The sequence below is a fragment of the Crocodylus porosus genome, unplaced genomic scaffold (assembly GCF_001723895.1).
Source record: "Crocodylus porosus isolate Cpor-Errol unplaced genomic scaffold, CroPor_comp1, whole genome shotgun sequence".
Lineage (NCBI taxonomy): Eukaryota > Metazoa > Chordata > Crocodylia > Crocodylidae > Crocodylus > Crocodylus porosus.
The window spans coordinates 3547561-3557334 of record NW_017728943.1 but is presented as its reverse complement, the minus strand read 5'-3'; positions in this window follow the sequence as shown (position 1 = coordinate 3557334).

The following is a 9774-nucleotide window of genomic DNA, read 5'->3' as shown; positions in this document are numbered from 1 at the left end:
AGTTGTTATTGCTGGAGGGAAGCATGGGAGCAAGTTGGGGTGCGTAGTGGCCACAGAGGTGATTACAAAAAGTTGCACATAATGCAATAAAAACAAGTGTCCAGCTCACCACACCCCTGCGCCATACCCACAACTGTCATCTGGGACCTCCCATCTCAAGCCTTCCCTCTCATCCCTTCTATTCATGCCCCCACCCACAGAGTAGACTTCCCCGCTTCAACAATGCATTGAAGTCTGTGTCTAACTTTAACTCCCAAGTCAATGGATTGATTACTCGCATGCCTCAAGTAAAGCTGGCAGGTCCAAGGCAGCAGGCTAGCCAAAGTGCCACAAGCTGACCTTAATTACCTGACTCCACCTGTTTGCCAGGAGCCTGATTTACCCCCACCTGGCCCCAGTTACCTGATGGGTGTGTCTGCCTACTTTGAGCAGCCACCCTTTCAGTGCCTAGCAAGTTGCTCAACAGAACAGGTACTTTCTTATCTAGCCTGGGGCTGCTGACTTCCTGTTTCTGATTTCCTTGGTTGGTTCCTTGTGCCCTGGGTCCTGTTTCCTGACTTCATCTGGGTGCCTGCCTGCCTGTTCCTGGATCCAGACTGCACTCCAGTGCACCCAGGCTGCCTAGCCAGCTTCTTGACTCCCTCTGGTTCATGTTCCATGTCCTTCAAGCTCCTGGTTTGTGGCTTAGCTAGGTGATCACATCCATCCTGATCCCATACAGTTGTAATTGCTTTCTCCAGACCCCCTGGCTAGTGATGCAGGGCTGGATCCCTGCCCCTGTTTCTAACACCCACTCCTTTGCCTATGGTTTTACCCAGGGGGGCCAGTTATGTCCCAGTCCCTTACAGACTTTGGCCTCATGACTCACTTGCTGCGAATCCCCTGACTCGCAATTCTAGTCTAGACCTTTGCTTCCCTGACCTTGCCTATTCCTGATTCCCTGGACTGGGACCTCTTAGACTCAAGCCCTGGTTGCTTGCACCCATTCATGCCCCTGGCAAAAGCATATGCTCATGTGCTGTGCTGAACTGGGGTTGTGTTCTTTCTCACTTCCATCCCAAAATTTCCTTTTGGGTCTTCAGCGTGGGTTGGTTGTGCTGGCTCAGGCTACCTTGCCTGCCAGCCAGTGTGAAAGGGTGTGGTCTTGCAAACAGCTCCTTCCATGAACACGCTCTCCTTTCATTCTTCACGCTGAAATGCTGGAGTAGTTGGGCACAACCCCACTTGTGGCAGGAACTCTGTTCCACTGTCTGTAATTAAGGCCAAAAGAGTTATACTGAGCCCAGCCAGCCCAGCAGCCCATCCCCAGTGCCTGCAAGCAGTGGATGCTTTAGAGGAAATGTGCAAGAAGTAGGGAGGGTATAGAGTGGCCCCTCCCCTGTCAGACCCCTCCATCACCAGTACCTAAAAAATTCCATAAGTTAACACCACACACCCTCCACCCCCTAATTTGAAAAAAGCCTAGATGGCTTGGAGCAGGAAAACTTAGCCTGGAGTCATCCATGATAAGTCATTGTGAAGTGATATGGTGCTTCACAGAACATGGGAGAGATGTGGGGGCTGCCCCCTGCCAGCTGTACACTGCATTTGGGAGTGTCCCCCATGTCCCTATGCCAGGGATTACAATTGGCCAGCACTCTGTGTGCCCTCTGCACAGGTGTGAAGGAGTCTTTGCAGTCCCGTTCACTACACCCTCGTGATGCCATTTACATGAGTACAAGGCAGGTGTGGAGGGTGCTTGTCTCCATACACCCACCAGGAACTAATATCACCAATCCCATTAAGGGCAGGGCAAGAGCATGTGGGGCCTCTTGCTCCTTCCCTCTAAGGGCCCAGGCCAGTCCAGAAGGTGTGAAAGGGAGCTGGGCTCTCAAGGAGAAGGCATGTCCATCATGATCTCTGAGACACTGCAAGGCAGAAGTGCAGTGCTCCCTGCGCCACCATATTCAGCTGCAGCCGGGGACTGAGCCAGCTGAGCAGACTTTCTGTCCTGCAGGAATTTCCTTGGGTTCTGAATCAGAATGAAAAGACAATGTTTCCCAGGAAATGGGAAGTCCAAACATCTTCAGTTCAGTGCCACTGTGCCAGTGAACTGTCAGTTCCTCTCCAGCCATATTAAGCAACCCTAATATGGACTATTTGACATCCCAGATGGACAAAACATAATGGACAGCTCATGGTCAACGCTAGAAAGCAGAAGGGGACCGAACCCAAGAGAGGAGGTCAAAGGGTGAGGTCTTCACTGCAGTGAAACAGGAGGCTTGGCTGTTAAGGGAATGAAAAGGTTGTCTTGGCTTTTTCTGATGCTTCCTGGGTGAAAATGCTAGTGAAGCTGAAGTGCTGGTTATGGCAAAGCAGCATATCCTGAAGAGTGCTGCTCTGCCAGCGTTCTGGGCCACGTGCCAATGGTGAACATCTGATGGGCATGGGCACATCCCACATCTGTGCTGGGGGTGTCCACTGAACCTCATGGGCCCTTCCAGCCTTAGGACCCTACTGGTCTAATGAAGCCACCAAGAAACTCCAGGGCAGGGTAGAGGTATGAGGTGGGGCTGGCAGGGTTTGGTGGTCAGGTCAGCGGATTGGTACCCTGTGCTCTGCTTCAGGTTTGCAGCAACCCACATGCCATACGTTTATGTAAGCATGGGGAGGGCTTTAGAGTCAGCAATCAGTTCCAGGCCCCCTGATCTTTCCTTCCTCCAACCACTGATTATCTTTGGATCAGCCAAGCTGGGGCTTTTCTCCCTGCCTTTCTTCTGTTTCTGTAAATAAGACTGGTATTTGTTCTGCAGTGATTAGGTGCAAAATTAATCCCAGGCCAGGGATTATTGCAGCCTTAAAGAGCCAAGATTTTCAACAGCCCCCAGTGTTAGAGGGAGAGCAGAGGGAGGCTAGGACCAGGAAATGGAATAACAACCTCACACCCTTCCAATGCATCTTCCCTCTGGAGATCTCCAAGCACTGCTCAGACAGGGAAACGGCCAGTCTGTGGCTGAACCAGGAATCCTTTTCCTTTCCTCTCTGCCAAGCACAGGGAACACTGTTTGCATACATGGGGCTGCCAGTCATAGGAGACCAACTGTTTTCACAGTGCAAAGAATCACCCTCCACCGCCTCAGAACACAGCACGGGGCAGTCTCCATTTCCCCGTCAGCTGTTCACCAGTTTAAAGGGAAGGGCTCAGACCTTTAGTACCATAATTGTTTGCTTCCCATAACTGGAGCCTTTACAGTTTCCCCTTCTCAGCAGATGCGGCATTATTGGCATCTTGGGTAGCTCACACAATCTCAGGCATTATCCTGTGTTGCCCCATGAAGGGGCCCACGCCACCCTCTGCACTGGGCATGCCACACTCCTCCAGGACTGGTTGGTCAGCTCTTAATCCTGACGGCTGGGACTCTGAAATGCCTGGAAACCCTGAGGATTAAGTGAACAATTATTTTCAGGAATCTGTTGATTAACAGCACCACGAAGAGCCGAGTAGCCCGACTGCCACCATATGGCCCTTTTAATGCACAAATGATGGTTGCAGCAAAGCGGTGCCCTTAGGTTGTATCACAAAGCAGCATCGCAGTACAACCTTCCAGGGCAGAGGAAGTGCCTGAAGTGCAGCCCATGACAGGCTGTGACACACGAGTTGTTCACCAAGTCATGTGATAGTGCAGACCATGCAAAAGCGTAGGCATTGCAACTCCTTGTGACAGCTCTGCAGCAGGCAGGCAGGATACAAATGTGGTCTGGATCACACAGGCTGCTCATAGCCACATTTTTCATAGAAGTTCCAGCTGAAGGGAAGCCAGGCTCTGGGGGAAGGGAGATGGAGGAGAAATATTGTTAAAGCCATCTCTGACCAATGGAGTGTAGAGCCTCTCTCTCTACCCAAGCACAGAGGAACTTTCCTATTCGTGTCTGTTACCAAACCAGCGGAGCTCAGGGTGTCTGTCTCTGCACCACCTCAGCCTGGGGAAATGAGATGGCAAATCACGGGTCAGGAGTGGGCAGGGGAGAGACTGCGCTGGGCACCCTGCCCCAGTCACACTATTGTGCCCACCAGCCTGGTTCCCCCATGAAATCCACGGCCATAAGGGGCACCAGCCCAGCTGCCCAGGCAGAAGGGAGGAGGCAGCCTTGATCTGCACAGGCCAGCTCTGTTAGCAGCTGCCACCTGGGCTGACTCTGTCCTTGGGACTCTGCAAACTGCTCGCTTGTGAGGGGGCTTTGAAAAGGAAGGGTGTAGCTCCTGCAGTGTGAAGGCAGAGTGTGCTTATAGCACAGCCCAGAGATCAATGAAAATGCAGTGTCTGGGGCAAGGCTGACGCATGCCCATTATGGACTTCTGGGTCTGTCTCACCTCTTCTCGGCAGCAGAGGGTGCCATTCTCCCTTTCCCTGTATCCGCTGAGGTCTTATCCCTCTGGGGGGAGAAACTGGTATTTGCAGGTAGTGTTCAAGAAAGCAAAAGTTAGAAAGACAGCGCCTCAATGTACCCGATGTTGCCTCACAAGATCAGGGAGCACTGAGTGACACCCAGAGTCCAAGGATAGTGCTCTGGCTTTGAAAGGGCTCCATGTACAAGGGGACCATGAAAGAGCTGCCAGGATGCCACCCTGCCAGCCTGTTTCCACAGGGATGGTTGGCAATGGGGCGATGTCAAGGACACGTCCTGGGGAGGTGGTGCAGGCTGCAGGACAGTATCTCAGGCACCTCTGGCCCTGGCTCCATGTGAAGGGGGAAGTGTTTGCCCCACTCCACTCCAGTAAGGTGTGATGAACCCTCCCAGGCAAAGCCCAACTGCTTTGGCCTCTGCACCTTTCTGATGGTGCAGGAGAGGATGAAGATTTATCCTCCACCCCAAAGCCCTGCACCCTGTGCCAAAGCCCCTGGGCTCTGCACCAGTGTAATGCAGCTGCCAGTCCCAAGCATTGGTACTGCATAATTCCTTCCCTCAGCCTTGGAGCAGCTACTCCTAAACCAGCAGGTTAGCAACAGTCCAGCCTGCTTTTTTTCCCCAGGCCAAGGATGTTCTATTCTTGGGCTGCATTGAGAGCCCCGGCCCCTTTGCCAAAGCAGAGCTGGGGCGGGGGGTGCAGGGATAGCAGGCGGGGATGTACAGCCTGCATTCCTCACATTCTCTCACCCCACAGGGACAAGGAGCTCATGGAAAAATGCCGCTGGCATGGCCAGAAACAGCAGCTCTTCAGGATGAGTCACACAAGAGGGGAGAGGCACCCAGGGGGGCAAATGCTTCACAGCTGCTCTCAGCAGAGATAGGGAGTTGGTTTTGCTAAATCAGAGGCTGTTTCACAATTCAGAACAGCTGGAAGACTGTGCTGCAGCCAAGTTCAGGTGTGCTCACTTCCCACATGGCCCGAGACTGGATGTGGGAGTGAGGACTGAGCCTCGGACTGGGGGCATTCACTGGGGCCTTTTCAGTCCCTTTATGCCCCAGGGCCAGGTACAGGAGCTTCTCTAGAACATAGTGCTGAATGGCTGTGCTCAACAGAAAAGAGAAGGACAGTCAGGCCCTACAGATGGGGTCAGATGTATGTGCTAAGTTGTGGGACTCAGCCTTAGCTTCCCTGCAAAAGGACACACCATGGGGGGTGGGGGGGACACCTGGGATTGGAAACTCATAATGTGCAGATGGAAGAGGGGATGTGGGCATCCCTGCTCTTTCAGACAGGGCACGGGAGCCATAGGTGTAACTGTGTGGTCATTAGATGTCTCCACTTTTCTCTCCCAGCTTCCTGCCCTGCCTTTGTCCACAGTCTTCAGGTATACAGGGTCTTAAAGGGCTGGCATGAAGGCCCAGTTCCTAGGCTAGTTTGCAGGCCCCACTTTTTGAGAGGAGTGCCTTTCTGCTTGGTGTGAGGAAGCAGGGGGAAAAAAGGAACCCTTTGAGGCCAATGAGCAATAAACAGGCCAGCTTTTAAGTGGCTTTGCTAGATAAGGTATGCTTGGAAGAAAAGCAGTAAGAGAGAAGGCAGATTAAGAGGCGCACGGAAATGCCTGGAGGTCATTGCAATGCCAGAGCCATTGCCATTGCCTCTGCTTGCACCTGTGAGGTTTCTGTCCAGGCAGGACTGCTCGCTGGCAAGGCTTCCACCCAGGTCCTGGTTTGGCACTGTGGGAATTGTGGCTTGCAGGTTCCTTTCAGTGATGGCCAGGCTGGGGAGTGCCTGCGGTGTGAGCGGTGTCTCCTGGTGGTGTCCCTCAGGAAACAGGCAAGAGAACTACAGGAGGAGGTGGCGAGGCTCTGAAGCAACCTCTGTCATGAGTTTATTGATTCGATGCTGGAAGAAACCTCCAGGACTCTGGAGGAAGAACTGCCAGAGGCAGCACTAGAGAAGAGAGACGACATGGACACCCAAGAGGGTGGAAGCTGGAGACATGTGACTTCTGGCAGCAAGCAGAACTCTTCACCTCCACCTGCTATCTTTCATCTGAAGAACAGCCATGCAGCCCTAGCAGCAAAGAAGGAGGAGCACTTTCCATTGGTGGAGGAAGACAGGCCACGCCTCATATTGTTCATCCATGTGGGTACCAATGATATTGCTAGGAGAGACTCCGAGCATATCAAAAGTGACTACAGGGCTGCAAGGGTGATGGGGTCTGAGGTTTAGGTTGTGTTCTTGTTGATCCTTTCAGTCAAGGAAAAAGGCCCAGGAGGAGGCAATAGGGGAGGTGCTCTCATACTTCCTGAGAAATCAGGGCAATCAACTAGTTACCTAGGGTGCCTGTACATGAATGCATGGAGCCTGGGAACCAAGCAGGAAGAACTGGAAGTCCTCGCACAGTCAAGGAACTATGACATGACTGGAATAACAGAGACTTGTTGGGATAGCTCACATGACTGAAGCACTGTCATGGATGGTACAAACTGTTCAGGAAGGAGAGGCAGGGGAGAAGAGGAGAAGGAGTTGCACTTTATGTAAAAGAGCTGTATCATTGTTCAGAGCTCCAGTATGAAACTGGAGATTAACCTAGAGACTTTTGACAGGCCTGAGTCAGAGAAGACAGCAACAAGGGTGATGTCATGGTGAGAGTCTGCTATAGACCACCAAATCAGGAGGAAGTGCTGAATGAGGCTTTCTTCAAACAGCTAGCAGAAGTTTCCCCATCACACTCCCTGGTTCTCATGGCAGACTTCAATCACCCTGACATCTTCTGGGGGGGCAACACAGCAGTGCACAGGCAATTTTTGGAGAATGTTGGGGGCAACATTCTGGTGCAAGTGATGGAGTGGCCAACTAGGGGCCATGGTCTTCTTGACCTGCTGCTCACAAATAGGAAATAATTGGTGGGGAATGTAGTAGTGGATGGCAACCTGGACAGCAGTGACTATGAGACAATTAAGTTCAGGATCCTGAGTAAAGGAAGGATGGAGAGCAGCAGAGTAAGGACCCTGGAATTCAGAAGAGCAGGCTTCGACTCAGAGAACTCATGGACAGGAGACCAGCTTGGCTTAGCAGGAAATTCTTCAGTAAACCAAATCACAAAAATGAATCTTATAAGAAGTGGAAACTTGGACAAATAACTAGAGAAGAATATAAAAGCATTGCTCAGGCTTGCAGAGATGAAGTTGGAAAGGCCAAAGCACAACTGGAGTTGCAGCCTGCAAGGGATATAAAGGGTAACAAGAAGGGTTTCTACAAGCGTGTCAGTAGCAAAAGAAGGATCAGGGAAAGTGTGGGTCCTGTACTGAATGAGGGAGGCAACCTTGTGACAGAGGATGCAGAAAAGGCTGAAGTACTCAGGGCCTATTTCACCTCAGTCTTCACAGGCAAGGTCAGCTCCCAGACTACTGCACCGGACAGAACAGTTTGGTGAAAGGTGAGCAGCCAACAGTGGCAAAAGAAAAGGTCAGAGACTATTTTAAAAAGCTGCACATATACAAGTCCATGGGGCTGGCATACTGGGCTGCATTGGTAGGTGTATTGGCAGTAGGTCCAGGGAACTGATTATTCCCTTCTATTCAGCACTGGTAAGGCCACTTCTGGAGTACCGTGTTCAGTTTTGGGCCCCCACTACAAAAAGGATGTGGACAAATTGGAGATAGTCCAGTGGAGGGCAACAAAAATGGTGAGGGGGCTGGGGCACCTGACATATGAGGACAGGCTGAGGGAACTAGACTTATTTAGTCTAGAAAAGAGAAGATGGAGAGGGGATTTCACAGCTGCCTTCAACTACCTGAAGGGGAGTTCAAAAAAGGACAAACTACACTGTTCTCAGCGGTGACAAATGACAGAATGAGCTATAGCAAGAGAAGTTTAGGTTAGATATTGGGAAGAATTTTCTCACTAGGGGGTTAGTAAAGCACTGGAACAAGTTATCCAGGGAGGTTGTAGAATCTCTGTCCTTGGAGGTTTAAAACCTGGCTAGGCAAAGCTTTGCCTGGGATGATCTAGTTGGGGCTGGTCCTGCTTTGAGAAGGGGGTTGGACTAAATGATCTCCCGAGGTCCCTTCCAACCCTCATTTTCTAGGATTCTGTGATTCTAAGGTCAGTGTGCACTAGCTTAGCCACAGAGGAACTGGAGACATGCTGGCAGGATGGGGGTGCTAAATGAGACACCCCGATTCCCTTGCACCAAGCACAGAGCTGTCTGCAGCTGTCAGACATTCTCTAGCCTGCCCATCTGGGAGGGCTGTCTCAGCCAAGCCCTGCTTTTGGGAAAAGCTCAACAGCAAAGTTGTGGTGACAGCTGAGAGGTGACCTCTCAAAGACACATAGCAGCTGCACCAGCAGAGGCCTCCCATTATAGCTCTTGCTGAGCTGGCTGTCGCAGTGGGTAGACCTCCCCCAGCCTTCAAGAAGTGATGGGGCATTAGTTTCTCAGACCAGGGAATCCCTGGAGGAGTCCTATTTACTGTAGCCCTAAGGAGTCTTTCATGTTGCTTCTCATCAGCAATTTTTCTGGTTGTAAGACCAGTTCCCAGCTATGGCATAGAGCAAACACAGGAGGCTGGATGCTGAGCCTAGGGACAGTCTGTGGTAGTGGAGCTGAGGACTTCTTAGGCCCCAATTACTATAAAATCCTACCCCCAGCAAAAGGAGATGAACAGCATGGGAAAGGGGGGGAACAGGGCAGTGATCCTGGTGGTATTCATTTCCAGCTGCCCTTACATTCACTTTCATGCAGTTGAATCTCAGGACGGCCAGCCAGAAGCTGTGGGAGGAGAGGGTTCTCTAGGAAGCACATAAGCCCTATCTGCATCAGGACATTTGCACTGTGATGGCCCTCTTAGCTCTGAGGGGAGCTCATGCCCTTCACACTCCTCAGGGTCCAGAGAGCACAGAGCTGGCCTCAAGACACTGGTGTTTTCCCTCCCCTAGTCCATTCCTCCTGTGTAGAGCAGACCTAGGTCATGGTGTCTCACTGCTGTGCACATGTAGCACTCCCAAGGTTCTCCTCACTGTTCAGATAGACAAGTGTGGTATTTTGTACTGGGACTTGGGCTGAACAATAAACAGAAGAAGTCATAGGCGATTGGTAGGCAGGGCATCGGGGGCGGGCAACATGCCTCGCCTGACAGAGCCATTCCTGCCACCGACACTGGTGGCAGCTTCTGCAGGTGCTTGCCAGCCTCATTCCCACCGCCAGCAGCTTCTGCAGGTGCTTGCTAGCCCTCTCCCTGCCACCAATGCTGCTGGCGGCTTCTGCGGGTACCAGCTCCATCCCCACCACTGACGCCAGCTTCTGCAGTGCTCTCCAGCTCCACCCCCACTGCCAATGCTGGCTTCTGTAGGTGCTCACCAGCTGCATCTGCACCACT